This window comes from Phyllobates terribilis, unplaced genomic scaffold (genome assembly GCF_046119375.1).
Source record: "Phyllobates terribilis strain yellow unplaced genomic scaffold, ASM4611937v1 Scaffold_5__5_contigs__length_657084704, whole genome shotgun sequence".
Classification (NCBI taxonomy): Eukaryota; Metazoa; Chordata; class Amphibia; order Anura; family Dendrobatidae; genus Phyllobates; species Phyllobates terribilis.
In genome coordinates, this window is record NW_027362765.1 from 99,175,434 (window position 1) to 99,200,945 (window position 25,512).

Here is a 25,512-nt window from a genome sequence, read left to right on the forward strand (position 1 = left end):
TTTATATACCTGTGCACAGCAGCAGCCACCTTCAGTCTGCTGCTGGACAGCCAGCAGCAGCAGCAGCAGGAGAGGTATGTAATCAGGAGCCCTCCTGCTAAGGGTAGACAGCTGCTCGTTCCACCCCACCCCCCGCCTTAATTGGTTCTCCTCCCTTCCAACGGTGTTGAGGCGGGTGGGAACAGCAGGGGGTGAAGGTGCTGTGTTTAAAGAGGTGGAGTTATGCAGATCTAAAACGCGTGGATTGCAGCAGCAGCAAGCCGAAAAGTGCAGGCATGTAAGGGATCTAGAGGTTGACAACATGTCTTCTTAACGGGAGTCCAGGAGCTCATCTCCACAAATGGACTTTTCAGGATCCTTGGGTGGCTCCGTAGTTTGAAACCAATTCTGGTTATCGCTTCTCGGCCTTTTGGCTAAGATCAAGTGTAGTATCTGTTCTTATCAGTTTAATATCTGATACGTCCCCTATCTGGGGACCATATATTAAATGGATTTTTAGAACAGGGAGATGGAAAAAGAGCTTGCTCTGTCCACTCCACGCATTGACCTGGTATTGCAGTATCTCCAGGACCGGTGCACCCCTTCTTTAATGCAGTTTCTAAAATCAGAAAGAATTGAATTCAATGTTTTTTGTTCATTTTGCTTGTTTGTCGGATTTTGGGATGGACTCTTTGGCTTTGCTTTTCTTCTCCTCATTGGATTTTTCATGTTCAAAGTTGCAGAAGCCAGATTACAAGCTCATTTTGGTTCAACTTCAGCAACTGTGCATTGCATTGCCATGTAATGTGATGCAATGCTATCTTTCTAGCTCTCCCTTTTTACTTCCTTTTGGATAAACAGACATATTAGGCAAGCATTTTGGAGCTTTCACCTAAATAACTACAGGTGGTGAGATAAGCTGCACAATATAATTGACCTTTCAGTATATTGTTGCACACACACCATCTATTTAGCAAATGCCCTTGTTATCAACAGCAGCCTTTTAAACTCACCTGAGCTAACAGGTATGTGCGCTGGTTACTCTGCTGCGCTTAAAATTTCTTTTTTGGTTTGCTACAATGCCTTTTCTGAAACGTTGTCTCCTTCTGCTGGAACACTGACTTCTTTCATTTAATGCCTGCAGACTATAAAAGAGAACCCAACCCAAAAAGTTTGGTTGATTAGTCTGTGGCATTCTGTTAAACTGTTGCTTATGGCGGTCTCTGTGAGCTTCTCAGCGACATTCAGCCAGCCAGGTATCCTGCCTGCAGTAGATGGAATGTGGCAATGGAACGCTGGCTGCGCGTGTCATAATAGGCTCTGAGCCTTTATATACCTGTGCACAGCAGCAGCCACCTTCAGTCTGCTGCTGGACAGCCAGCAGCAGCAGCAGCAGGAGAGGTATGTAATCAGGAGCCCTCCTGCTAAAGGTAGACAGCTGCTCGTTCCACCCCACCCCCCGCCTTAATTGGTTCTCCTCCCTTCCAACGGTGTTGAGGCGGGTGGGAACAGCAGGGGGTGAAGGTGCTGTGTTTAAAGAGGTGGAGTTATGCAGATCTAAAACGCGTGGATTGCAGCAGCAGCAAGCCGAAAAGTGCAGGCATGTAAGGGATCTAGAGGTTGACAACATGTCTTCTTAACGGGAGTCCAGGAGCTCATCTCCACAAATGGACTTTTCAGGATCCTTGGGTGGCTCCGTAGTTTGAAACCAATTCTGGTTATCGCTTCTCGGCCTTTTGGCTAAGATCAAGTGTAGTATCTGTTCTTATCAGTTTAATATCTGATACGTCCCCTATCTGGGGACCATATATTAAATGGATTTTTAGAACAGGGAGATGGAAAAAGAGCTTGCTCTGTCCACTCCACGCATTGACCTGGTATTGCAGTATCTCCAGGACCGGTGCACCCCTTCTTTAATGCAGTTTCTAAAATCAGAAAGAATTGAATTCAATGTTTTTTGTTCATTTTGCTTGTTTGTCAGATTTTGGGATGGACTCTTTGGCTTTGCTTTTCTTCTCCTCATTGGATTTTTCATGTTCAAAGTTGCAGAAGCCAGATTACAAGCTCATTTTGGTTCAACTTCAGCAACTGTGCATTGCATTGCCATGTAATGTGATGCAATGCTATCTTTCTAGCTCTCCCTTTTTACTTCCTTTTGGATAAACAGACATATTAGGCAAGCATTTTGGAGCTTTCACCTAAATAACTACAGGTGGTGAGATAAGCTGCACAATATAATTGACCTTTCAGTATATTGTTGCACACACACCATCTATTTAGCAAATGCCCTTGTTATCAACAGCAGCCTTTTAAACTCACCTGAGCTAACAGGTATGTGCGCTGGTTACTCTGCTGCGCTTAAAATTTCTTTTTTGGTTTGCTACAATGCCTTTTCTGAAACGTTGTCTCCTTCTGCTGGAACACTGACTTCTTTCATTTAATGCCTGCAGACTATAAAAGAGAACCCAACCCAAAAAGTTTGGTTGATTAGTCTGTGGCATTCTGTTAAACTGTTGCTTATGGCGGTCTCTGTGAGCTTCTCAGTGACATTCAGCCAGCCAGGTATCCTGCCTGCAGTAGATGGAATGTGGCAATGGAACGCTGGCTGCGCGTGTCATAATAGGCTCTGAGCCTTTATATACCTGTGCACAGCAGCAGCCACCTTCAGTCTGCTGCTGGACAGCCAGCAGCAGCAGCAGCAGGAGAGGTATGTAATCAGGAGCCCTCCTGCTAAGGGTAGACAGCTGCTCGTTCCACCCCACCCCCCGCCTTAATTGGTTCTCCTCCCTTCCAACGGTGTTGAGGCGGGTGGGAACAGCAGGGGGTGAAGGTGCTGTGTTTAAAGAGGTGGAGTTATGCAGATCTAAAACGCGTGGATTGCAGCAGCAGCAAGCCGAAAAGTGCAGGCATGTAAGGGATCTAGAGGTTGACAACATGTCTTCTTAACGGGAGTCCAGGAGCTCATCTCCACAAATGGACTTTTCAGGATCCTTGGGTGGCTCCGTAGTTTGAAACCAATTCTGGTTATCGCTTCTCGGCCTTTTGGCTAAGATCAAGTGTAGTATCTGTTCTTATCAGTTTAATATCTGATACGTCCCCTATCTGGGGACCATATATTAAATGGATTTTTAGAACAGGGAGATGGAAAAAGAGCTTGCTCTGTCCACTCCACGCATTGACCTGGTATTGCAGTATCTCCAGGACCGGTGCACCCCTTCTTTAATGCAGTTTCTAAAATCAGAAAGAATTGAATTCAATGTTTTTTGTTCATTTTGCTTGTTTGTCGGATTTTGGGATGGACTCTTTGGCTTTGCTTTTCTTCTCCTCATTGGATTTTTCATGTTCAAAGTTGCAGAAGCCAGATTACAAGCTCATTTTGGTTCAACTTCAGCAACTGTGCATTGCATTGCCATGTAATGTGATGCAATGCTATCTTTCTAGCTCTCCCTTTTTACTTCCTTTTGGATAAACAGACATATTAGGCAAGCATTTTGGAGCTTTCACCTAAATAACTACAGGTGGTGAGATAAGCTGCACAATATAATTGACCTTTCAGTATATTGTTGCACACACACCATCTATTTAGCAAATGCCCTTGTTATCAACAGCAGCCTTTTAAACTCACCTGAGCTAACAGGTATGTGCGCTGGTTACTCTGCTGCGCTTAAAATTTCTTTTTTGGTTTGCTACAATGCCTTTTCTGAAACGTTGTCTCCTTCTGCTGGAACACTGACTTCTTTCATTTAATGCCTGCAGACTATAAAAGAGAACCCAACCCAAAAAGTTTGGTTGATTAGTCTGTGGCATTCTGTTAAACTGTTGCTTATGGCGGTCTCTGTGAGCTTCTCACTGACATTCAGCCAGCCAGGTATCCTGCCTGCAGTAGATGGAATGTGGCAATGGAACGCTGGCTGCGCGTGTCATAATAGGCTCTGAGCCTTTATATACCTGTGCACAGCAGCAGCCACCTTCAGTCTGCTGCTGGACAGCCAGCAGCAGCAGCAGCAGGAGAGGTATGTAATCAGGAGCCCTCCTGCTAAGGGTAGACAGCTGCTCGTTCCACCCCACCCCCCGCCTTAATTGGTTCTCCTCCCTTCCAACGGTGTTGAGGCGGGTGGGAACAGCAGGGGGTGAAGGTGCTGTGTTTAAAGAGGTGGAGTTATGCAGATCTAAAACGCGTGGATTGCAGCAGCAGCAAGCCGAAAAGTGCAGGCATGTAAGGGATCTAGAGGTTGACAACATGTCTTCTTAACGGGAGTCCAGGAGCTCATCTCCACAAATGGACTTTTCAGGATCCTTGGGTGGCTCCGTAGTTTGAAACCAATTCTGGTTATCGCTTCTCGGCCTTTTGGCTAAGATCAAGTGTAGTATCTGTTCTTATCAGTTTAATATCTGATACGTCCCCTATCTGGGGACCATATATTAAATGGATTTTTAGAACAGGGAGATGGAAAAAGAGCTTGCTCTGTCCACTCCACGCATTGACCTGGTATTGCAGTATCTCCAGGACCGGTGCACCCCTTCTTTAATGCAGTTTCTAAAATCAGAAAGAATTGAATTCAATGTTTTTTGTTCATTTTGCTTGTTTGTCAGATTTTGGGATGGACTCTTTGGCTTTGCTTTTCTTCTCCTCATTGGATTTTTCATGTTCAAAGTTGCAGAAGCCAGATTACAAGCTCATTTTGGTTCAACTTCAGCAACTGTGCATTGCATTGCCATGTAATGTGATGCAATGCTATCTTTCTAGCTCTCCCTTTTTACTTCCTTTTGGATAAACAGACATATTAGGCAAGCATTTTGGAGCTTTCACCTAAATAACTACAGGTGGTGAGATAAGCTGCACAATATAATTGACCTTTCAGTATATTGTTGCACACACACCATCTATTTAGCAAATGCCCTTGTTATCAACAGCAGCCTTTTAAACTCACCTGAGCTAACAGGTATGTGCGCTGGTTACTCTGCTGCGCTTAAAATTTCTTTTTTGGTTTGCTACAATGCCTTTTCTGAAACGTTGTCTCCTTCTGCTGGAACACTGACTTCTTTCATTTAATGCCTGCAGACTATAAAAGAGAACCCAACCCAAAAAGTTTGGTTGATTAGTCTGTGGCATTCTGTTAAACTGTTGCTTATGGCGGTCTCTGTGAGCTTCTCAGTGACATTCAGCCAGCCAGGTATCCTGCCTGCAGTAGATGGAATGTGGCAATGGAACGCTGGCTGCGCGTGTCATAATAGGCTCTGAGCCTTTATATACCTGTGCACAGCAGCAGCCACCTTCAGTCTGCTGCTGGACAGCCAGCAGCAGCAGCAGCAGGAGAGGTATGTAATCAGGAGCCCTCCTGCTAAGGGTAGACAGCTGCTCGTTCCACCCCACCCCCCGCCTTAATTGGTTCTCCTCCCTTCCAACGGTGTTGAGGCGGGTGGGAACAGCAGGGGGTGAAGGTGCTGTGTTTAAAGAGGTGGAGTTATGCAGATCTAAAACGCGTGGATTGCAGCAGCAGCAAGCCGAAAAGTGCAGGCATGTAAGGGATCTAGAGGTTGACAACATGTCTTCTTAACGGGAGTCCAGGAGCTCATCTCCACAAATGGACTTTTCAGGATCCTTGGGTGGCTCCGTAGTTTGAAACCAATTCTGGTTATCGCTTCTCGGCCTTTTGGCTAAGATCAAGTGTAGTATCTGTTCTTATCAGTTTAATATCTGATACGTCCCCTATCTGGGGACCATATATTAAATGGATTTTTAGAACAGGGAGATGGAAAAAGAGCTTGCTCTGTCCACTCCACGCATTGACCTGGTATTGCAGTATCTCCAGGACCGGTGCACCCCTTCTTTAATGCAGTTTCTAAAATCAGAAAGAATTGAATTCAATGTTTTTTGTTCATTTTGCTTGTTTGTCGGATTTTGGGATGGACTCTTTGGCTTTGCTTTTCTTCTCCTCATTGGATTTTTCATGTTCAAAGTTGCAGAAGCCAGATTACAAGCTCATTTTGGTTCAACTTCAGCAACTGTGCATTGCATTGCCATGTAATGTGATGCAATGCTATCTTTCTAGCTCTCCCTTTTTACTTCCTTTTGGATAAACAGACATATTAGGCAAGCATTTTGGAGCTTTCACCTAAATAACTACAGGTGGTGAGATAAGCTGCACAATATAATTGACCTTTCAGTATATTGTTGCACACACACCATCTATTTAGCAAATGCCCTTGTTATCAACAGCAGCCTTTTAAACTCACCTGAGCTAACAGGTATGTGCGCTGGTTACTCTGCTGCGCTTAAAATTTCTTTTTTGGTTTGCTACAATGCCTTTTCTGAAACGTTGTCTCCTTCTGCTGGAACACTGACTTCTTTCATTTAATGCCTGCAGACTATAAAAGAGAACCCAACCCAAAAAGTTTGGTTGATTAGTCTGTGGCATTCTGTTAAACTGTTGCTTATGGCGGTCTCTGTGAGCTTCTCAGTGACATTCAGCCAGCCAGGTATCCTGCCTGCAGTAGATGGAATGTGGCAATGGAACGCTGGCTGCGCGTGTCATAATAGGCTCTGAGCCTTTATATACCTGTGCACAGCAGCAGCCACCTTCAGTCTGCTGCTGGACAGCCAGCAGCAGCAGCAGCAGGAGAGGTATGTAATCAGGAGCCCTCCTGCTAAGGGTAGACAGCTGCTCGTTCCACCCCACCCCCCGCCTTAATTGGTTCTCCTCCCTTCCAACGGTGTTGAGGCGGGTGGGAACAGCAGGGGGTGAAGGTGCTGTGTTTAAAGAGGTGGAGTTATGCAGATCTAAAACGCGTGGATTGCAGCAGCAGCAAGCCGAAAAGTGCAGGCATGTAAGGGATCTAGAGGTTGACAACATGTCTTCTTAACGGGAGTCCAGGAGCTCATCTCCACAAATGGACTTTTCAGGATCCTTGGGTGGCTCCGTAGTTTGAAACCAATTCTGGTTATCGCTTCTCGGCCTTTTGGCTAAGATCAAGTGTAGTATCTGTTCTTATCAGTTTAATATCTGATACGTCCCCTATCTGGGGACCATATATTAAATGGATTTTTAGAACAGGGAGATGGAAAAAGAGCTTGCTCTGTCCACTCCACGCATTGACCTGGTATTGCAGTATCTCCAGGACCGGTGCACCCCTTCTTTAATGCAGTTTCTAAAATCAGAAAGAATTGAATTCAATGTTTTTTGTTCATTTTGCTTGTTTGTCGGATTTTGGGATGGACTCTTTGGCTTTGCTTTTCTTCTCCTCATTGGATTTTTCATGTTCAAAGTTGCAGAAGCCAGATTACAAGCTCATTTTGGTTCAACTTCAGCAACTGTGCATTGCATTGCCATGTAATGTGATGCAATGCTATCTTTCTAGCTCTCCCTTTTTACTTCCTTTTGGATAAACAGACATATTAGGCAAGCATTTTGGAGCTTTCACCTAAATAACTACAGGTGGTGAGATAAGCTGCACAATATAATTGACCTTTCAGTATATTGTTGCACACACACCATCTATTTAGCAAATGCCCTTGTTATCAACAGCAGCCTTTTAAACTCACCTGAGCTAACAGGTATGTGCGCTGGTTACTCTGCTGCGCTTAAAATTTCTTTTTTGGTTTGCTACAATGCCTTTTCTGAAACGTTGTCTCCTTCTGCTGGAACACTGACTTCTTTCATTTAATGCCTGCAGACTATAAAAGAGAACCCAACCCAAAAAGTTTGGTTGATTAGTCTGTGGCATTCTGTTAAACTGTTGCTTATGGCGGTCTCTGTGAGCTTCTCAGCGACATTCAGCCAGCCAGGTATCCTGCCTGCAGTAGATGGAATGTGGCAATGGAACGCTGGCTGCGCGTGTCATAATAGGCTCTGAGCCTTTATATACCTGTGCACAGCAGCAGCCACCTTCAGTCTGCTGCTGGACAGCCAGCAGCAGCAGCAGCAGGAGAGGTATGTAATCAGGAGCCCTCCTGCTAAGGGTAGACAGCTGCTCGTTCCACCCCACCCCCCGCCTTAATTGGTTCTCCTCCCTTCCAACGGTGTTGAGGCAGGTGGGAACAGCAGGGGGTGAAGGTGCTGTGTTTAAAGAGGTGGAGTTATGCAGATCTAAAACGCGTGGATTGCAGCAGCAGCAAGCCGAAAAGTGCAGGCATGTAAGGGATCTAGAGGTTGACAACATGTCTTCTTAACGGGAGTCCAGGAGCTCATCTCCACAAATGGACTTTTCAGGATCCTTGGGTGGCTCCGTAGTTTGAAACCAATTCTGGTTATCGCTTCTCGGCCTTTTGGCTCAGACCTAGTGTTTGGACAAGAGGTTCCTTGTGTACTAGCCCTCGGCCTTCCAGCATCGCCACTACGGTGGCTTAAGCTGGATGCTGCTATAGGGGGAGAGTGAGGAGGAAACGAGAAGGCGATTCCTGAAGCGACCATGGGTGTCAAGCTTCGTTTTGCTGGGACCGGGGATCCCCGGGTCAAGAATGCTTTCCGTATCGACGTCTCTGAGGAGAAGAAGGACCATTTCTCGTTGTCATACCTGGTCAACGCCATTTTCTATGAAATCCTGAAGATCCAGAAGTCGGAGATCATCTGTTTGCAGGAGTTCAGAAGGGAGCATAGGTACGTCTTGGTGCTTTCTTCTATGGCGGCTTGCCAAAACCTTTTCAAAACTCTTCAAGTCCTTTCAGAGCACCCTCAGCTGGATGGACTTATCTTCACTGTACTCTACTCTAAGGGGGATATCCCGGTGGTAATATTCATGCACAACCCCTTTATCTCCCGGGATGATATCACTGCATTCCTGAGAAGACACTGCATTTTTGTGCAATTCTCCCATAAAATCTTAAATGGAGAAGGGCTGTGGACTGGGAAGTATAAATACTTTGTGAGGTTTGGGATAGACCCTCATGGTCCTGGAGGTATTCACTATCCTCCCCTGAACTTTACAATTGGAAGAGACTCTGGATATCTGTTTTTTCCCGAGGCGCCATTGTTGTGCAGGAGATGCAACATGTTCGGGCATATCCAGGATTTCTGCAAGCAATTGCCAAACTGTAGAAAGTGCAACAAGTACGGTCATCTGGCGAAGGATTGTTCCAACCCGGTGGTATGTGATGCCTGCGGGGAGGAAGGACATGTGATTCGGGATTGTAAGGCTAAAGTCAAGCCTAGGTCCTTCTCTGAAGTGACCAAAGGTAAGTCTACTGTCCCTGCTGTTACCCCACAGGTGACTACTGCAGAGATCAATGCTGAGACGGAGCCCCCTGAGGTTGAAGATCTGGTGGGTGAGGCCCAGAACCTGTTGGACCCTCCGGCCCCTGCTGGGCCAGGTATGGAGATCTCCGAGTTGGATGTGGACCTCCCTCATCAGTCCGAACCCCTGCATTGTCCTGGGGTGCTACAGACGAAGAGGTGGCCAGGGATGGTGGCCAAGGAGACTTTACTTCTGGGAGGTCTTTTGATGATGATGATACTCCTGAACTGGCCAATAAAAAACCCAGACGAGAGTACTCACCTGCCAGCGGAGGGTGCGACAGTCCTGCAAGTGACCGCATTTACCCGCAGGATGTCTTCTCCCCTGATGCTCCTTACCTTGGCATCCCTGAGAGCATCAACACCTTTGGGGTGCTTTCCCAGTCTGATGATAATGGATGAGTATGGTGTGATCAACATTGAGTCATGTATTTCTTTTCATTAATTAATGTCTTGCCAATCTGGTTGGGATGTAGTGTCCCTAAATGTAAGGCAGATCAGATCTAAAATCAGAAGAACAACTGTTCTGGACTACATGAAACATTTAGGTGCTGATGTTTTTTGCCTTCAGGAGTGTGGGATTCAGGATGCTCCTTGTGACAAAGACTGGCCTTACGGACAGCATATCTGGTCAGGGTCTAATCATAATAAAAATGATGGGGTGGGGATATTAGTTGGGAATAAAGAAATCTCTATTGATAGTTATATTGTGGTGGAGGTGGGCCGATGTTTAATTGCATTTTTGAGTTATAGAGGGTGGCGGGTCAGAATTATTAATTTATATTGCCCTACAGGGAAGGAAGAGCGGCTTGCTCTTCTTGAAAAATTAAGTTTTTTTCTTCCAGGGAAATCTCCCACTATTTTTGTTGGGGACGTTAATTGTGTCACAGAAGGAAAGTGTGACATAACAGGAAAGAAATTGTCCCATTTAATTTGTGATTTTTCCTTTTTAGATGCAGCAGTTGTTGTTCTTGGCATGCCACCACCGCCGACATACCATGCTGACCGTGGTGAGATTCATTCCAGAATTGATTTAATGTTATTTTCTAAAAATATGGTATGTTTGGATTTTTCTCAACAAAAGGTACCTTTTTCGGACCATGAATGTTTGAGAGGCGTGTTTTGTGCGAATGGTGACCAAGTGTATGGCGGTGGGGTATGGAAGTTGAATGCAAGGCTGTTAGAGGATGATGAGGTGATGAATGAGTTTAATGTAAAGTATGAAAGATGGAGAATGCGTAAGAAGGATTTTGTGTGTGTTCTTGACTGGTGGGACTGGGTGAAAGTGCAATTTAAAACTTTCTTCAAAAAGTGGGGCTATAGAAAAGCTGCCAGATATAGGAATAGGTTTAATGACCTTAATAGACGGATTGACTGGTTGAGAAAGTGTGTTGCAAGTGGTTTGGAGATGTCTGATCAACTTACTGAGGCTAAGAATGAATTGAAGCGTGTGTTGGATGAGAAAGGAAAGGAAATTATATATCGTACTAAAATTGAGCACCTGGAGAAAAATGAGAAGTGTACGAGGTTCTTTTTTAAAAAAATGAATGGTAGGAAGACTGATATGAATGAAGTTGTGAATGAAAGTGGAACCAACTGTATGGGTGAGGATGTGCTGAAAGAAGTGAATAGGTTTTATAGCAAGTTGTATGATGAGAAATGGATTGACTCTGGGCTTGTGTCATATGTTCTGAATGGTGTGGAGAAAAAACTTGATTCTGAGGAGCGTGATCTATTGTGTGAGGATGTAGTTCTGGATGAAGTGAAGAATGTGGTGTGGAGTGCTAAAAAGAGTAAGACTCCTGGGAAAGATGGTATACCTGTAGAGTTGTATGTGAAAGCATGGGAAGTTTTGGGAACAGATTTGACTGAGGTATGTAAGTATATGTGGGTGAATGGTAGGTTGTGTGAATCAATGAAAGAAGGAGTGGTTGTGCTTGTGTATAAAAAGGGTGAGAGGAAACGTTTGGAAAACTGGAGACCAATAACACTGCTGAATTCGGATTATAAGGTCTACAGTAAGTTACTGGCAAATCGTATGCGTGAAGTGATTGGTAGTGTTGTGGAGGAGGACCAAGTATGTGCAGTGCCTGGAAGAAGTATGAGTGATAACTTGTTATTGTTGAGAGATATGATTGGGGATTGCAAGGATAGAAAGCAGAAATGTATGACTTTAGCTATTGATTTTGAGAAGGCGTTTGACAGGGTTTCGCATGTGTTTTTGTTTAAAGTACTGGAAAGAATGGGGTTTCCTAGAGAATTTGTGAATTGTGTAAAATCATTGTATGATTGTGTGTCAAGTGAGTTCTTGGTTAATGGGTGGCTGTGTGACAAAGTGAAGATTAGGTCAGGAGTAAGGCAGGGGTGTCCTATGTCCCCCGTCTTATTTGTATGTGTAATAGAACCATTGTTATGTTTGATTAGACGGGATAAAATGATGAGAGGTTTGTTGGTGCCTGGTAGTGGTGGTAAGCATGTGAAAGTGTTAGGTTATATGGATGATGTTGTGGTTGTGAGTGAAAGTATGGCTTCTTTGAGTAGAATTAAATTGCTTTTGGATTTTTTTGTTGGTGCGTCTGGTTTTAGGGTAAATTGGAATAAATGTAGTTTTAAATGTTTTGGAGATAGTAGTATTCGTATGGATGGTGTAAAGTGTGAAGAGGGTGCAATCAAGATTTTGGGCGTATTATTTAATGATGACTTAAAAGGGAATGAAAGTTGGGAAGAGTGTGGTATGCGGGTTGAACGTAAATTGAATTTTTGGCGAATGAGAGAATTGACTCTGCGTGGTAAGGTGTTAATTATCAAAGCAGTGATTCTCCCTATCCTGCTTTATGTGGCGACTGTTTTTCCTTCTCCTTACAGGAAAATTAAGAGAATAGAGAAGTTGGTATTCACATTCCTGTGGTGTAGTAAGATGGAGAAGTTGAAGCGGGAGAGCCTTTTTAAGGCTTGTCAGCATGGTGGGCTGGCCTTTCCCAATATTGAAGTTTTTTTAGGCCTTAATTATATTAAGACTGTGGTTATTTTGCTGGGTAAAGGCAATAAAGGTGCTTTTATGGCTAATTATTCTGCTGGATGGATGTTGTATGGGTTATGCTGGAGGAAGAGAGATGCGAGTGTGCCTGTGGCCTTTAAGTGTCCTGTTTGGTATGAGGTGATTGAGAAATTTGTGAGAAAGCATGATTTGTTGAGTGTGGGAATGAATGATTTTAGAATGACCAAGAATGGGGTGAAAAGAATGAGTGCAAATGAGGTAGAGTGTAATATTGTTGGGCTGAGAGGGAATGAGGTTTCAGATGCATGGAAGAAGTTAGATACGTATGGGATGTCAAACAAACAGAAGGATGTTGTGTGGATGACTTTACATAATATTTTACCTGTGAGAGAAGTGCAGAAGAAAAGAGAGTTGATAAGAACAGATGTGTGTCCGAGAGTGGGATGTGGTGGTTGTGAGACTGTCAGGCATGTTATGTGGGATTGTGAGTACGCGTACAGTGTGTGGAAGTGTGTAGGTGGATTGTGTAAGGGTTTAGCAGGCGTGAATTTTGTGGATTGGCGTGTGGCGATGTTTGGAATTGGTGCGTGTAGTCGGTCTAAAGATAGAATTTTATGGTTGATAATGGCTTGTGTGATGGAGAGTTTGTGGGATGCAAGGAACCTTGGACTTTTCAAAAGGAAATCTTTATCAGTGAATGAATGTGTTAGACTTATTCTTTCAAGACTATACCTGATATATAAGTTGGACAGCAGAGGCGGTGGTGGCACAGATGCCGAAGGGATTTGGAAATTTAAAAAGTGGCATTACCTTATCAAATACCAGTGATTTTTTTCTTTGTGATTCCTTGAAGTTTCTGCATTTGTGTTACGTAAAGGATGTTCCCTTGTGATTATATTTCGTCTTATACTACTGCTAAATAAATAGAACCATGATGATGAGAAGTTTTAAGTAGCAAATTTTGGAGAAATTCATACTGTTTGGTAAAAAACTAAACTGAATGGTTTAAAAAAAAAAAAAAATCTGTTCTTATCAGTTTAATATCTGATACGTCCCCTATCTGGGGACCATATATTAAATGGATTTTTAGAACAGGGAGATGGAAAAAGAGCTTGCTCTGTCCACTCCACGCATTGACCTGGTATTGCAGTATCTCCAGGACCGGTGCACCCCTTCTTTAATGCAGTTTCTAAAATCAGAAAGAATTGAATTCAATGTTTTTTGTTCATTTTGCTTGTTTGTCGGATTTTGGGATGGACTCTTTGGCTTTGCTTTTCTTCTCCTCATTGGATTTTTCATGTTCAAATTTGCAGAAGCCAGATTACAAGCTCATTTTGGTTCAACTTCAGCAACTGTGCATTGCATTGCCATGTAATGTGATGCAATGCTATCTTTCTAGCTCTCCCTTTTTACTTCCTTTTGGATAAACAGACATATTAGGCAAGCATTTTGGAGCTTTCACCTAAATAACTACAGGTGGTGAGATAAGCTGCACAATATAATTGACCTTTCAGTATATTGTTGCACACACACCATCTATTTAGCAAATGCCCTTGTTATCAACAGCAGCCTTTTAAACTCACCTGAGCTAACAGGTATGTGCGCTGGTTACTCTGCTGCGCTTAAAATTTCTTTTTTGGTTTGCTACAATGCCTTTTCTGAAACGTTGTCTCCTTCTGCTGGAACACTGACTTCTTTCATTTAATGCCTGCAGACTATAAAAGAGAACCCAACCCAAAAAGTTTGGTTGATTAGTCTGTGGCATTCTGTTAAACTGTTGCTTATGGCGGTCTCTGTGAGCTTCTCAGCGACATTCAGCCAGCCAGGTATCCTGCCTGCAGTAGATGGAATGTGGCAATGGAACGCTGGCTGCGCGTGTCATAATAGGCTCTGAGCCTTTATATACCTGTGCACAGCAGCAGCCACCTTCAGTCTGCTGCTGGACAGCCAGCAGCAGCAGCAGCAGGAGAGGTATGTAATCAGGAGCCCTCCTGCTAAGGGTAGACAGCTGCTCGTTCCACCCCACCCCCCGCCTTAATTGGTTCTCCTCCCTTCCAACGGTGTTGAGGCGGGTGGGAACAGCAGGGGGTGAAGGTGCTGTGTTTAAAGAGGTGGAGTTATGCAGATCTAAAACGCGTGGATTGCAGCAGCAGCAAGCCGAAAAGTGCAGGCATGTAAGGGATCTAGAGGTTGACAACATGTCTTCTTAACGGGAGTCCAGGAGCTCATCTCCACAAATGGACTTTTCAGGATCCTTGGGTGGCTCCGTAGTTTGAAACCAATTCTGGTTATCGCTTCTCGGCCTTTTGGCTAAGATCAAGTGTAGTATCTGTTCTTATCAGTTTAATATCTGATACGTCCCCTATCTGGGGACCATATATTAAATGGATTTTTAGAACAGGGAGATGGAAAAAGAGCTTGCTCTGTCCACTCCACGCATTGACCTGGTATTGCAGTATCTCCAGGACCGGTGCACCCCTTCTTTAATGCAGTTTCTAAAATCAGAAAGAATTGAATTCAATGTTTTTTGTTCATTTTGCTTGTTTGTCGGATTTTGGGATGGACTCTTTGGCTTTGCTTTTCTTCTCCTCATTGGATTTTTCATGTTCAAAGTTGCAGAAGCCAGATTACAAGCTCATTTTGGTTCAACTTCAGCAACTGTGCATTGCATTGCCATGTAATGTGATGCAATGCTATCTTTCTAGCTCTCCCTTTTTACTTCCTTTTGGATAAACAGACATATTAGGCAAGCATTTTGGAGCTTTCACCTAAATAACTACAGGTGGTGAGATAAGCTGCACAATATAATTGACCTTTCAGTATATTGTTGCACACACACCATCTATTTAGCAAATGCCCTTGTTATCAACAGCAGCCTTTTAAACTCACCTGAGCTAACAGGTATGTGCGCTGGTTACTCTGCTGCGCTTAAAATTTCTTTTTTGGTTTGCTACAATGCCTTTTCTGAAACGTTGTCTCCTTCTGCTGGAACACTGACTTCTTTCATTTAATGCCTGCAGACTATAAAAGAGAACCCAACCCAAAAAGTTTGGTTGATTAGTCTGTGGCATTCTGTTAAACTGTTGCTTATGGCGGTCTCTGTGAGCTTCTCAGCGACATTCAGCCAGCCAGGTATCCTGCCTGCAGTAGATGGAATGTGGCAATGGAACGCTGGCTGCGCGTGTCATAATAGGCTCTGAGCCTTTATATACCTGTGCACAGCAGCAGCCACCTTCAGTCTGCTGCTGGACAGCCAGCAGCAGCAGCAGCAGGAGAGGTATGTAATCAGGAGCCCTCCTGCTAAGGGTAGACAGCTGCTCGTTCCACCCCACCCCCCGCCTTAATTGGTTCTCCTCCCTTCCAACGGTGTTGAGGCGGGTGGGAACAGCAGGGGGTGAAGGTGCTGTGTTTAAAGAGGTGGAGTTATGCAGATCTAAAACGCGTGGATTGCAGCAGCAGCAAGCCGAAAAGTGCAGGCATGTAAGGGATCTAGAGGTTGACAACATGTCTTCTTAACGGGAGTCCAGGAGCTCATCTCCACAAATGGACTTTTCAGGATCCTTGGGTGGCTCCGTAGTTTGAAACCAATTCTGGTTATCGCTTCTCGGCCTTTTGGCTAAGATCAAGTGTAGTATCTGTTCTTATCAGTTTAATATCTGATACGTCCCCTATCTGGGGACCATATATTAAATGGATTTTTAGAACAGGGAGATGGAAAAAGAGCTTGCTCTGTCCACTCCACGCATTGACCTGGTATTGCAGTATCTCCAGGACCGGTGCACCCCTTCTTTAATGCAGTTTCTAAAATCAGACAGAATTGAATTCAATGTTTTTTGTTCATTTTGCTTGTTTGTCGGATTTTGGGATGGACTCTTTGGCTTTGCTTTTCTTCTCCTCATTGGATTTTTCATGTTCAAAGTTGCAGAAGCCAGATTACAAGCTCATTTTGGTTCAACTTCAGCAACTGTGCATTGCATTGCCATGTAATGTGATGCAATGCTATCTTTCTAGCTCTCCCTTTTTACTTCCTTTTGGATAAACAGACATATTAGGCAAGCATTTTGGAGCTTTCACCTAAATAACTGCAGGTGGTGAGATAAGCTGCACAATATAATTGACCTTTCAGTATATTGTTGCACACACACCATCTATTTAGCAAATGCCCTTGTTATCAACAGCAGCCTTTTAAACTCACCTGAGCTAACAGGTATGTGCGCTGGTTACTCTGCTGCGCTTAAAATTTCTTTTTTGGTTTGCTACAATGCCTTTTCTGAAACGTTGTCTCCTTCTGCTGGAACACTGACTTCTTTCATTTAATGCCTGCAGACTATAAAAGAGAACTCAACCCAAAAAGTTTGGTTGATTAGTCTGTGGCATTCTGTTAAACTGTTGCTTATGGCGGTCTCTGTGAGCTTCTCAGCGACATTCAGCCAGCCAGGTATCCTGCCTGCAGTAGATGGAATGTGGCAATGGAACGCTGGCTGCGCGTGTCATAATAGGCTCTGAGCCTTTATATACCTGTGCACAGCAGCAGCCACCTTCAGTCTGCTGCTGGACAGCCAGCAGCAGCAGCAGCAGGAGAGGTATGTAATCAGGAGCCCTCCTGCTAAGGGTAGACAGCTGCTCGTTCCACCCCACCCCCCGCCTTAATTGGTTCTCCTCCCTTCCAACGGTGTTGAGGCGGGTGGGAACAGCAGGGGGTGAAGGTGCTGTGTTTAAAGAGGTGGAGTTATGCAGATCTAAAACGCGTGGATTGCAGCAGCAGCAAGCCGAAAAGTGCAGGCATGTAAGGGATCTAGAGGTTGACAACATGTCTTCTTAACGGGAGTCCAGGAGCTCATCTCCACAAATGGACTTTTCAGGATCCTTGGGTGGCTCCGTAGTTTGAAACCAATTCTGGTTATCGCTTCTCGGCCTTTTGGCTAAGATCAAGTGTAGTATCTGTTCTTATCAGTTTAATATCTGATACGTCCCCAATCTGGGGACCATATATTAAATTGATTTTTAGAACAGGGAGATGGAAAAAGAGCTTGCTCTGTCCACTCCACGCATTGACCTGGTATTGCAGTATCTCCAGGACCGGTGCACCCCTTCTTTAATGCAGTTTCTAAAATCAGAAAGAATTGAATTCAATGTTTTTTGTTCATTTTGCTTGTTTGTCGGATTTTGGGATGGACTCTTTGGCTTTGCTTTTCTTCTCCTCATTGGATTTTTCATGTTCAAAGTTGCAGAAGCCAGATTACAAGCTCATTTTGGTTCAACTTCAGCAACTGTGCATTGCATTGCCATGTAATGTGATGCAATGCTATCTTTCTAGCTCTCCCTTTTTACTTCCTTTTGGATAAACAGACATATTAGGCAAGCATTTTGGAGCTTTCACCTAAATAACTACAGGTGGTGAGATAAGCTGCACAATATAATTGACCTTTCAGTATATTGTTGCACACACACCATCTATTTAGCAAATGCCCTTGTTATCAACAGCAGCCTTTTAAACTCACCTGAGCTAACAGGTATGTGCGCTGGTTACTCTGCTGCGCTTAAAATTTCTTTTTTGGTTTGCTACAATGCCTTTTCTGAAACGTTGTCTCCTTCTGCTGGAACACTGACTTCTTTCATTTAATGCCTGCAGACTATAAAAGAGAACCCAACCCAAAAAGTTTGGTTGATTAGTCTGTGGCATTCTGTTAAACTGTTGCTTATGGCGGTCTCTGTGAGCTTCTCAGCGACATTCAGCCAGCCAGGTATCCTGCCTGCAGTAGATGGAATGTGGCAATGGAACGCTGGCTGCGCGTGTCATAATAGGCTCTGAGCCTTTATATACCTGTGCACAGCAGCAGCCACCTTCAGTCTGCTGCTGGACAGCCAGCAGCAGCAGCAGCAGGAGAGGTATGTAATCAGGAGCCCTCCTGCTAAGGGTAGACAGCTGCTCGTTCCACCCCACCCCCCGCCTTAATTGGTTCTCCTCCCTTCCAACGGTGTTGAGGCGGGTGGGAACAGCAGGGGGTGAAGGTGCTGTGTTTAAAGAGGTGGAGTTATGCAGATCTAAAACGCGTGGATTGCAGCAGCAGCAAGCCGAAAAGTGCAGGCATGTAAGGGATCTAGAGGTTGACAACATGTCTTCTTAACGGGAGTCCAGGAGCTCATCTCCACAAATGGACTTTTCAGGATCCTTGGGTGGCTCCGTAGTTTTGAAACCAATTCTGGTTATCGCTTCTCGGCCTTTTGGCTAAGATCAAGTGTAGTATCTGTTCTTATCAGTTTAATATCTGATACGTCCCCTATCTGGGGACCATATATTAAATGGATTTTTAGAACAGGGAGATGGAAAAAGAGCTTGCTCTGTCCACTCCACGCATTGACCTGGTATTGCAGTATCTCCAGGACCGGTGCACCCCTTCTTTAATGCAGTTTCTAAAATCAGAAAGAATTGAATTCAATGTTTTTTGTTCATTTTGCTTGTTTGTCGGATTTTGGGATGGACTCTTTGGCTTTGCTTTTCTTCTCCTCATTGGATTTTTCATGTTCAAAGTTGCAGAAGCCAGATTACAAGCTCATTTTGGTTCAACTTCAGCAACTGTGCATTGCATTGCCATGTAATGTGATGCAATGCTATCTTTCTAGCTCTCCCTTTTTACTTCCTTTTGGATAAACAGACATATTAGGCAAGCATTTTGGAGCTTTCACCTAAATAACTACAGGTGGTGAGATAAGCTGCACAATATAATTGACCTTTCAGTATATTGTTGCACACACACCATCTATTTAGCAAATGCCCTTGTTATCAACAGCAGCCTTTTAAACTCACCTGAGCTAACAGGTATGTGCGCTGGTTACTCTGCTGCGCTTAAAATTTCTTTTTTGGTTTGCTACAATGCCTTTTCTGAAACGTTGTCTCCTTCTGCTGGAACACTGACTTCTTTCATTTAATGCCTGCAGACTATAAAAGAGAACCCAACCCAAAAAGTTTGGTTGATTAGTCTGTGGCATTCTGTTAAACTGTTGCTTATGGCGGTCTCTGTGAGCTTCTCAGCGACATTCAGCCAGCCAGGTATCCTGCCTGCAGTAGATGGAATGTGGCAATGGAACGCTGGCTGCGCGTGTCATAATAGGCTCTGAGCCTTTATATACCTGTGCACAGCAGCAGCCACCTTCAGTCTGCTGCTGGACAGCCAGCAGCAGCAGCAGCAGGAGAGGTATGTAATCAGGAGCCCTCCTGCTAAGGGTAGACAGCTGCTCGTTCCACCCCACCCCCCGCCTTAATTGGTTCTCCTCCCTTCCAACGGTGTTGAGGCGGGTGGGAACAGCAGGGGGTGAAGGTGCTGTGTTTAAAGAGGTGGAGTTATGCAGATCTAAAACGCGTGGATTGCAGCAGCAGCAAGCCGAAAAGTGCAGGCATGTAAGGGATCTAGAGGTTGACAACATGTCTTCTTAACGGGAGTCCAGGAGCTCATCTCCACAAATGGACTTTTCAGGATCCTTGGGTGGCTCCGTAGTTTGAAACCAATTCTGGTTATCGCTTCTCGGCCTTTTGGCTAAGATCAAGTGTAGTATCTGTTCTTATCAGTTTAATATCTGATACGTCCCCTATCTGGGGACCATATATTAAATGGATTTTTAGAACAGGGAGATGGAAAAAGAGCTTGCTCTGTCCACTCCACGCATTGACCTGGTATTGCAGTATCTCCAGGACCGGTGCACCCCTTCTTTAATGCAGTTTCTAAAATCAGAAAGAATTGAATTCAATGTTTTTTGTTCATTTTGCTTGTTTGTCGGATTTTGGGATGGACTCTTTGGCTTTGCTTTTCTTCTCCTCATTGGATTTTTCATGTTCAAAGTTGCAGAAGCCAGATTACAAGCTCATTTTGGTTCAACTTCAGCAACTGTGCATTGCATTGCCATGTAATGTGATGCAATGCTATCTTTCTAGCTCTCCCTTTTTACTTCCTTTTGGATAAACAGACATATTAGGCAAGCATTTTGGAGCTTTCACCTAAATAACTACAGGTGGTGAGATAAGCTGCACAATATAATTGACCTTTCAGTATATTGTTGCACACACACCATCTATTTAGCAAATGCCCTTGTTATCAACAGCAGCCTTTTAAACTCACCTGAGCTAACAGGTATGTGCGCTGGTTACTCTGCTGCGCTTAAAATTTCTTTTTTGGTTTGCTACAATGCCTTTTCTGAAACGTTGTCTCCTTCTGCTGGAACACTGACTTCTTTCATTTAATGCCTGCAGACTATAAAAGAGAACCCAACCCAAAAAGTTTGGTTGATTAGTCTGTGGCATTCTGTTAAACTGTTGCTTATGGCGGTCTCTGTGAGCTTCTCAGCGACATTCAGCCAGCCAGGTATCCTGCCTGCAGTAGATGGAATGTGGCAATGGAACGCTGGCTGCGCGTGTCATAATAGGCTCTGAGCCTTTATATACCTGTGCACAGCAGCAGCCACCTTCAGTCTGCTGCTGGACAGCCAGCAGCAGCAGCAGCAGGAGAGGTATGTAATCAGGAGCCCTCCTGCTAAGGGTAGACAGCTGCTCGTTCCACCCCACCCCCCGCCTTAATTGGTTCTCCTCCCTTCCAACGGTGTTGAGGCGGGTGGGAACAGCAGGGGGTGAAGGTGCTGTGTTTAAAGAGGTGGAGTTATGCAGATCTAAAACGCGTGGATTGCAGCAGCAGCAAGCCGAAAAGTGCAGGCATGTAAGGGATCTAGAGGTTGACAACATGTCTTCTTAACGGGAGTCCAGGAGCTCATCTCCACAAATGGACTTTTCAGGATCCTTGGGTGGCTCCGTAGTTTGAAACCAATTCTGGTTATCGCTTCTCGGCCTTTTGGCTAAGATCAAGTGTAGTATCTGTTCTTATCAGTTTAATATCTGATACGTCCCCTATCTGGGGACCATATATTAAATGGATTTTTAGAACAGGGAGATGGAAAAAGAGCTTGCTCTGTCCACTCCACGCATTGACCTGGTATTGCAGTATCTCCAGGACCGGTGCACCCCTTCTTTAATGCAGTTTCTAAAATCAGAAAGAATTGAATTCAATGTTTTTTGTTCATTTTGCTTGTTTGTCGGATTTTGGGATGGACTCTTTGGCTTTGCTTTTCTTCTCCTCATTGGATTTTTCATGTTCAAAGTTGCAGAAGCCAGATTACAAGCTCATTTTGGTTCAACTTCAGCAACTGTGCATTGCATTGCCATGTAATGTGATGCAATGCTATCTTTCTAGCTCTCCCTTTTTACTTCCTTTTGGATAAACAGACATATTAGGCAAGCATTTTGGAGCTTTCACCTAAATAACTACAGGTGGTGAGATAAGCTGCACAATATAATTGACCTTTCAGTATATTGTTGCACACACACCATCTATTTAGCAAATGCCCTTGTTATCAACAGCAGCCTTTTAAACTCACCTGAGCTAACAGGTATGTGCGCTGGTTACTCTGCTGCGCTTAAAATTTCTTTTTTGGTTTGCTACAATGCCTTTTCTGAAACGTTGTCTCCTTCTGCTGGAACACTGACTTCTTTCATTTAATGCCTGCAGACTATAAAAGAGAACCCAACCCAAAAAGTTTGGTTGATTAGTCTGTGGCATTCTGTTAAACTGTTGCTTATGGCGGTCTCTGTGAGCTTCTCAGCGACATTCAGCCAGCCAGGTATCCTGCCTGCAGTAGATGGAATGTGGCAATGGAACGCTGGCTGCGCGTGTCATAATAGGCTCTGAGCCTTTATATACCTGTGCACAGCAGCAGCCACCTTCAGTCTGCTGCTGGACAGCCAGCAGCAGCAGCAGCAGGAGAGGTATGTAATCAGGAGCCCTCCTGCTAAGGGTAGACAGCTGCTCGTTCCACCCCACCCCCCGCCTTAATTGGTTCTCCTCCCTTCCAACGGTGTTGAGGCGGGTGGGAACAGCAGGGGGTGAAGGTGCTGTGTTTAAAGAGGTGGAGTTATGCAGATCTAAAACGCGTGGATTGCAGCAGCAGCAAGCCGAAAAGTGCAGGCATGTAAGGGATCTAGAGGTTGACAACATGTCTTCTTAACGGGAGTCCAGGAGCTCATCTCCACAAATGGACTTTTCAGGATCCTTGGGTGGCTCCGTAGTTTGAAACCAATTCTGGTTATCGCTTCTCGGCCTTTTGGCTAAGATCAAGTGTAGTATCTGTTCTTATCAGTTTAATATCTGATACGTCCCCTATCTGGGGACCATATATTAAATGGATTTTTAGAACAGGGAGATGGAAAAAGAGCTTGCTCTGTCCACTCCACGCATTGACCTGGTATTGCAGTATCTCCAGGACCGGTGCACCCCTTCTTTAATGCAGTTTCTAAAATCAGAAAGAATTGAATTCAATGTTTTTTGTTCATTTTGCTTGTTTGTCGGATTTTGGGATGGACTCTTTGGCTTTGCTTTTCTTCTCCTCATTGGATTTTTCATGTTCAAAGTTGCAGAAGCCAGATTACAAGCTCATTTTGGTTCAACTTCAGCAACTGTGCATTGCATTGCCATGTAATGTGATGCAATGCTATCTTTCTAGCTCTCCCTTTTTACTTCCTTTTGGATAAACAGACATATTAGGCAAGCATTTTGGAGCTTTCACCTAAATAACTACAGGTGGTGAGATAAGCTGCACAATATAATTGACCTTTCAGTATATTGTTGCACACACACCATCTATTTAGCAAATGCCCTTGTTATCAACAGCAGCCTTTTAAACTCACCTGAGCTAACAGGTATGTGCGCTGGTTACTCTGCTGCGCTTAAAATTTCTTTTTTGGTTTGCTACAATGCCTTTTCTGAAACGTTGTCTCCTTCTGCTGGAACACTGACTTCTTTCATTTAATGCCTGCAGACTATAAAAGAGAACCCAACCCAAAAAGTTTGGTTGATTAGTCTGTGGCATTCTGTTAAACTGTTGCTTATGGCGGTCTCTGTGAGCTTCTCAGCGACATTCAGCCAGCCAGGTATCCTGCCTGCAGTAGATGGAATGTGGCAATGGAACGCTGGCTGCGCGTGTCATAATAGGCTCTGAGCCTTTATATACCTGTGCACAGCAGCAGCCACCTTCAGTCTGCTGCTGGACAGCCAGCAGCAGCAGCAGCAGGAGAGGTATGTAATCAGGAGCCCTCCTGCTAAGGGTAGACAGCTGCTCGTTCCACCCCACCCCCCGCCTTAATTGGTTCTCCTCCCTTCCAACGGTGTTGAGGCGGGTGGGAACAGCAGGGGGTGAAGGTGCTGTGTTTAAAGAGGTGGAGTTATGCAGATCTAAAACGCGTGGATTGCAGCAGCAGCAAGCCGAAAAGTGCAGGCATGTAAGGGATCTAGAGGTTGACAACATGTCTTCTTAACGGGAGTCCAGGAGCTCATCTCCACAAATGGACTTTTCAGGATCCTTGGGTGGCTCCGTAGTTTGAAACCAATTCTGGTTATCGCTTCTCGGCCTTTTGGCTAAGATCAAGTGTAGTATCTGTTCTTATCAGTTTAATATCTGATACGTCCCCTATCTGGGGACCATATATTAAATGGATTTTTAGAACAGGGAGATGGAAAAAGAGCTTGCTCTGTCCACTCCACGCATTGACCTGGTATTGCAGTATCTCCAGGACCGGTGCACCCCTTCTTTAATGCAGTTTCTAAAATCAGAAAGAATTGAATTCAATGTTTTTTGTTCATTTTGCTTGTTTGTCAGGTTTTGGGATGGACTCTTTGGCTTTGCTTTTCTTCTCCTCATTGGATTTTTCATGTTCAAAGTTGCAGAAGCCAGATTACAAGCTCATTTTGGTTCAACTTCAGCAACTGTGCATTGCATTGCCATGTAATGTGATGCAATGCTATCTTTCTAGCTCTCCCTTTTTACTTCCTTTTGGATAAACAGACATATTAGGCAAGCATTTTGGAGCTTTCACCTAAATAACTACAGGTGGTGAGATAAGCTGCACAATATAATTGACCTTTCAGTATATTGTTGCACACACACCATCTATTTAGCAAATGCCCTTGTTATCAACAGCAGCCTTTTAAACTCACCTGAGCTAACAGGTATGTGCGCTGGTTACTCTGCTGCGCTTAAAATTTCTTTTTTGGTTTGCTACAATGCCTTTTCTGAAACGTTGTCTCCTTCTGCTGGAACACTGACTTCTTTCATTTAATGCCTGCAGACTATAAAAGAGAACCCAACCCAAAAAGTTTGGTTGATTAGTCTGTGGCATTCTGTTAAACTGTTGCTTATGGCGGTCTCTGTGAGCTTCTCAGCGACATTCAGCCAGCCAGGTATCCTGCCTGCAGTAGATGGAATGTGGCAATGGAACGCTGGCTGCGCGTGTCATAATAGGCTCTGAGCCTTTATATACCTGTGCACAGCAGCAGCCACCTTCAGTCTGCTGCTGGACAGCCAGCAGCAGCAGCAGCAGGAGAGGTATGTAATCAGGAGCCCTCCTGCTAAGGGTAGACAGCTGCTCGTTCCACCCCACCCCCCGCCTTAATTGGTTCTCCTCCCTTCCAACGGTGTTGAGGCGGGTGGGAACAGCAGGGGGTGAAGGTGCTGTGTTTAAAGAGGTGGAGTTATGCAGATCTAAAACGCGTGGATTGCAGCAGCAGCAAGCCGAAAAGTGCAGGCATGTAAGGGATCTAGAGGTTGACAACATGTCTTCTTAACGGGAGTCCAGGAGCTCATCTCCACAAATGGACTTTTCAGGATCCTTGGGTGGCTCCGTAGTTTGAAACCAATTCTGGTTATCGATTCTCGGCCTTTTGGCTAAGATCAAGTGTAGTATCTGTTCTTATCAGTTTAATATCTGATACGTCCCCTATCTGGGGACCATATATTAAATGGATTTTTAGAACAGGGAGATGGAAAAAGAGCTTGCTCTGTCCACTCCACGCATTGACCTGGTATTGCAGTATCTCCAGGACCGGTGCACCCCTTCTTTAATGCAGTTTCTAAAATCAGAAAGAATTGAATTCAATGTTTTTTGTTCATTTTGCTTGTTTGTCGGATTTTGGGATGGACTCTTTGGCTTTGCTTTTCTTCTCCTCATTGGATTTTTCATGTTCAAAGTTGCAGAAGCCAGATTACAAGCTCATTTTGGTTCAACTTCAGCAACTGTGCATTGCATTGCCATGTAATGTGATGCAATGCTATCTTTCTAGCTCTCCCTTTTTACTTCCTTTTGGATAAACAGACATATTAGGCAAGCATTTTGGAGCTTTCACCTAAATAACTACAGGTGGTGAGATAAGCTGCACAATATAATTGACCTTTCAGTATATTGTTGCACACACACCATCTATTTAGCAAATG

General features: G+C 44.4%; 16 non-coding genes across 16 annotated transcripts; all 16 read left to right on the forward strand.

Annotated features, from left to right (window-relative positions):
* Nucleotides 1-393: 393 nt before the first annotated feature.
* LOC141274193 (U2 spliceosomal RNA) lies at nt 394-584 on the forward strand. The gene has a single exon (XR_012322480.1). It is a non-coding gene; the product is annotated as a U2 spliceosomal RNA (small nuclear RNA).
* A 1,115-nt stretch (nt 585-1,699) lies between these two features.
* LOC141274194 (U2 spliceosomal RNA) lies at nt 1,700-1,890 on the forward strand. Its single transcript, XR_012322481.1, has one exon. It is a non-coding gene; the product is annotated as a U2 spliceosomal RNA (small nuclear RNA).
* Nucleotides 1,891-3,005: 1,115 nt separating this feature from the next.
* LOC141274195 (U2 spliceosomal RNA) lies at nt 3,006-3,196 on the forward strand. Its single transcript, XR_012322482.1, has one exon. It is a non-coding gene; the product is annotated as a U2 spliceosomal RNA (small nuclear RNA).
* Nucleotides 3,197-4,311: 1,115 nt separating this feature from the next.
* Nucleotides 4,312-4,502, forward strand: LOC141274196 (U2 spliceosomal RNA). Its single transcript, XR_012322483.1, has one exon. It is a non-coding gene; the product is annotated as a U2 spliceosomal RNA (small nuclear RNA).
* Nucleotides 4,503-5,617: 1,115 nt separating this feature from the next.
* Nucleotides 5,618-5,808, forward strand: LOC141274197 (U2 spliceosomal RNA). The gene has a single exon (XR_012322484.1). It is a non-coding gene; the product is annotated as a U2 spliceosomal RNA (small nuclear RNA).
* A 1,115-nt stretch (nt 5,809-6,923) lies between these two features.
* Nucleotides 6,924-7,114, forward strand: LOC141274198 (U2 spliceosomal RNA). The gene has a single exon (XR_012322485.1). It is a non-coding gene; the product is annotated as a U2 spliceosomal RNA (small nuclear RNA).
* A 6,080-nt stretch (nt 7,115-13,194) lies between these two features.
* On the forward strand, nt 13,195-13,382 carry LOC141150502 (U2 spliceosomal RNA). The gene has a single exon (XR_012246690.1). It is a non-coding gene; the product is annotated as a U2 spliceosomal RNA (small nuclear RNA).
* Nucleotides 13,383-14,497: 1,115 nt separating this feature from the next.
* LOC141274199 (U2 spliceosomal RNA) lies at nt 14,498-14,688 on the forward strand. The gene has a single exon (XR_012322486.1). It is a non-coding gene; the product is annotated as a U2 spliceosomal RNA (small nuclear RNA).
* Nucleotides 14,689-15,803: 1,115 nt separating this feature from the next.
* Nucleotides 15,804-15,994, forward strand: LOC141274200 (U2 spliceosomal RNA). The gene has a single exon (XR_012322487.1). It is a non-coding gene; the product is annotated as a U2 spliceosomal RNA (small nuclear RNA).
* A 1,115-nt stretch (nt 15,995-17,109) lies between these two features.
* Nucleotides 17,110-17,300, forward strand: LOC141274244 (U2 spliceosomal RNA). The gene has a single exon (XR_012322528.1). It is a non-coding gene; the product is annotated as a U2 spliceosomal RNA (small nuclear RNA).
* Nucleotides 17,301-18,416: 1,116 nt separating this feature from the next.
* Nucleotides 18,417-18,607, forward strand: LOC141274201 (U2 spliceosomal RNA). Its single transcript, XR_012322488.1, has one exon. It is a non-coding gene; the product is annotated as a U2 spliceosomal RNA (small nuclear RNA).
* Nucleotides 18,608-19,722: 1,115 nt separating this feature from the next.
* On the forward strand, nt 19,723-19,913 carry LOC141274203 (U2 spliceosomal RNA). The gene has a single exon (XR_012322490.1). It is a non-coding gene; the product is annotated as a U2 spliceosomal RNA (small nuclear RNA).
* A 1,115-nt stretch (nt 19,914-21,028) lies between these two features.
* Nucleotides 21,029-21,219, forward strand: LOC141274204 (U2 spliceosomal RNA). Its single transcript, XR_012322491.1, has one exon. It is a non-coding gene; the product is annotated as a U2 spliceosomal RNA (small nuclear RNA).
* Nucleotides 21,220-22,334: 1,115 nt separating this feature from the next.
* LOC141274205 (U2 spliceosomal RNA) lies at nt 22,335-22,525 on the forward strand. The gene has a single exon (XR_012322492.1). It is a non-coding gene; the product is annotated as a U2 spliceosomal RNA (small nuclear RNA).
* A 1,115-nt stretch (nt 22,526-23,640) lies between these two features.
* On the forward strand, nt 23,641-23,831 carry LOC141274206 (U2 spliceosomal RNA). Its single transcript, XR_012322493.1, has one exon. It is a non-coding gene; the product is annotated as a U2 spliceosomal RNA (small nuclear RNA).
* A 1,115-nt stretch (nt 23,832-24,946) lies between these two features.
* LOC141149639 (U2 spliceosomal RNA) lies at nt 24,947-25,137 on the forward strand. The gene has a single exon (XR_012245930.1). It is a non-coding gene; the product is annotated as a U2 spliceosomal RNA (small nuclear RNA).
* Nucleotides 25,138-25,512: the final 375 nt, after the last annotated feature.